The sequence below is a fragment of the Ascaphus truei genome, chromosome 2 (genome assembly GCF_040206685.1).
Source record: "Ascaphus truei isolate aAscTru1 chromosome 2, aAscTru1.hap1, whole genome shotgun sequence".
Lineage (NCBI taxonomy): Eukaryota > Metazoa > Chordata > Amphibia > Anura > Ascaphidae > Ascaphus > Ascaphus truei.
Window position 1 is genome coordinate 433492447 of NC_134484.1, and position 3812 is coordinate 433496258.

The following is a 3812-nucleotide window of genomic DNA, read 5'->3' on the forward strand; positions in this document are numbered from 1 at the left end:
GATAAGTTTAGGAAAAGAGGGTATCCTAACTCATTACTTAAGATCCAACAAGATAAGGCAGAGGCTATTCCCAGAGAAGAGCTCTTACAGGGTACAGCACAGTGTAGTCACCCCAAAAAACAGTTCTTTATACCGTTTGTAACTACATTCAATACTCAATCGGTAGAATCAAAAATATCATACTGAGGCACTGGCCTCTATTGCAAAATGATTCCCTTTTATCCCCTACTTTCACATTCAAACCCTTATTTTCTTACAAAAGGGGTCGGAATATAAGAAATAGACTTGTGAAGGCAGACTTAGGGGGGAAAGGGACAACTCAGACCTTTCTGGGGACTCCTAAATTGGGGTGTTACAGGTGTCTAAACTGCAGTCAATGTAACAGTTTACAGGAGGGCCCCACGTTTCGACATCCTCACACCGGACAGATATACAATATCATGAATTTTTACACGTGTATGTCTAAAAACGTAGTGTACCTCATTAAATGCCCTTGTAGTTTTGGTTAAGTGGGGGAAACGATGCAACAGGTGAAGGACCGGCTTCGACAACATAAAGCGGCCATCCGCAGGAGTGACCCTGACGCTCCGGTCACCCATCACTTCACACAAACTGGGCACAATGTGAGCCAGCTGAGGTACCAGGTCATAGATGGTGTGGGGAGAAAGAGGCGTAGTGGGGACCTGCAGAGGTCCTTATTGCAAAAAGAGACACAATGGATAAGACATTTGGACACGGTAAGCCCCAGAGGCATTAATAAAGAATTAGACCTGAGTTGCTATTTTTGATCAGGTTTGGTAGCTACTTCACTCCATGATGTGCTGTTTGTCCCTCCTACTAACCCTCGCGGGTTCCTCAGGACACCGTCCCCACCAGACCTGGACCAACAGTCACTATGCGACAGTTGCTCATTGTTCTTTAAGTATGGGTCAGGGGTTGTAAGGGTTAATGTCTTGTAAGTGATCCATCCTGTCTTCTTAGTCGTCTCTATCCACCTCTAATCAGACCCTTAACAGTGGGGTAGTTGTGGACGCATTTACACTATTGTACCCTTGAGGTGTTTGGACTCATCTGTGGTACTCAGGTGTGGATGTCATTTTTTATCCTTATTTTTATCCCTTTTATTTGGTCTCTTTTCCCTAGGGGGTTATCTGTCCATCTATGACTATTTAGGTTTATGCCTTAGTAGTCTATCACTGCCTTAATACTTATATTTGCCTTCTATCTTTATTTATTTGGTTTGGGAGTCACTACAGGAGTATCCAGTGTGATAGTGCAGAGTTACAAGTGCCATGAGCATGAACACAAACATCCTCACAGGCTCCACAGATGCTGCTCAGATCATGAACTATCAAACTGGGACCTCGCGCATGCGCAGTGAGCGAATATCAGCAGAAACATGATCATTACATCTCCACAGGCTCCAGAGACACTGTCACACACTACGCAGATGCAGGACTGCCAAAACGGGATCTCGAGCATGCGCAGTGGCACTCCTCACGAGCAGTGAAGGAGAAGAGTCTGCACATGCGCATTCCAGGTCGACAGCGCTCGGATTACACCAGAGAGGACCCTGCTAGTGACGTCACCAGCCAGGCAAAGAGGGACGGCTACTTTCTCCACTATTTATAGCAGTGAACTCAGTGAGTACAGTCCCAAGCACTCCACAGGGTACGAGGAGCAGAGGACAGAGGGTTTGCTCATTCTCATTAACTGTTTGTGATATCTGATTTCTGCACATGCTCTCTGTCCTGTTCACAATTCATGATTTATAGCTTTTGCTAGCCGAGTTTGGGATTATCTGACAGTAGGGAGGGAAGGCTTAGGGAAGTACCTCTGGGACCCTTATGGACCAGGGGGAATGGGCCAAATGAAGAGGTTACCCCTCGATACGACGCCCCCCTAGTTTTCTTTCCTTGTTCCATTTTGTGTTTTTTTCCTTTTGTTTCATGTGTTTTTTTCCCATTCTCCTTCTTTCCCCTCTACCCCCTATACCTTGACCTTTCCCATGGTGGTATTAATTTTCTCATTGGCACATTGGCTATTGTTGCTATAATTTCAGTTTATTACTAGTGTGATTAAAATTGTTCATTTTCACTACACTGGTTTTCTTTAGTATCTTTAGCTGTGAGACAGAGAGTGCTGGTACTGCCTTTGGTTTGTTAGTACTTGTGAGGGGAATAAGGGTCCCCTCCTGTTCCGTGCACCCTGCAACCTTGCTTATTTTATCAGTCAGAGTTCTGTCTATCACCCCCCTTTCTGCCGTAGATTTTTCGTTAATTTTTCAACCACTGATTATAACCCTATCCATAGTACAATATTTTTTATTGTGTACATAATTTTAAAGCAGAACATTCAAATGTTATAAAAAAAGGCAATCTATATTAATACACACCATTTTATATACATCTTCCAGAAGAGAATGCCATGGAACATCTCCAAAGCACACAGAATGCTCATGATGGGCAAACACTGAAACAGAGCAAGATGTAGCCAGGAGCAGAAGGATTTTTGATGTAAACATTTTCTAAAGAAACAAAATATAGAATGTATTGTAGATTAGTTTATTTTTTGTAATTTTTTTGTCTGATGCATTCAAAACTGTTCATAACTGAACAAATTAGATTTCTTTAAAACAGATTACTATTAGTGTAAGTGTGTTTGATCAGATGCCCTTTTATATTTTATGCTATAAGGTATGTAGGCAGGTTCCCCGTGGTTCCTTACCTCCCGTTGTGGCTGCGGAGGTGCAGGGTACGCTCAGGGGTAGGAGAGGCGATCGGATTGAATATGGTTGCATATGCACAGTGCAGTCGCGCATGCGCAGAGAGTGCTGCAGGGCGGCAAATACATGGAGGGACTACAAGCCCCACAATGCACAGGGGCAGTTAGTCAGGTGTCGGGAACCAGCCAACAGGGCCACAGCAATCCCCTGCTTACTGATATTGATACAGTTTGCGCGCTTGTAGCCACACCAGTCTGCAGAGGGATCTGAAGCTGAGAAGTAGTGTCCAGGGAGCTGTGCTTCCCTGGACTTGGCCTAGCTTGTCCCCTTAGGCCCAAGGTAGGCTCTTAGACCAAAACCCAGATTGTGGCTGCTCCAGTGACAGGCCTCATAGATAGGGACACTATCCTCATTAGCCTATATAGTGTTAGGGACACAGCAGGGCGCCACGCAGCAGAAGCGGCCTGTGGTCTGGGACCAGATCATCACCTACAGTACGAGACACTCTGTGTGGTGGCACCATCCATGTGGGGGACCACCCAACGTAGAGGCAGAGGCTTCACGGTAACGTCACTGGATCTGTGGATCCCATATTACTGCATCGGCGCACCCGGGGGCTGTTACTGCATCGGCGCACCCGGGGGCTGGAGCACCCAGCGGGTACCTCACCTCACCACGTGAACCAACTATACACTTTTGTTCTTGTGGGGCAGCGCTGTCTCACACATTTGGGTGGATTAGTTCCTGTGGACACCGGGAAGGTTAGATGCTATGGGGCACCTCAATACTTCGGGGGTAAACCCCACCGGGGTGTGGACATGGTGTTGGGAGGCATGGTAATGCAGTACGGCCCTGCGAGGCTTAGATGGTTCTGTGTTATTCTTATTCTTAGTCCCATGTTCAGTAAACCGGTTATATCATACCAGTGTGCATTTCTTATTGTCCTGCACGGAGTTATCCACCTGTCACGGTAGACCAGGTCTCATCAACACATTAACACCGGGATTCTGGATTGACCACAACATGGAGGGCAAAATAAATTGTAATTTATTTCCTTTTCAGACATATATACAATTCTTCACAATTA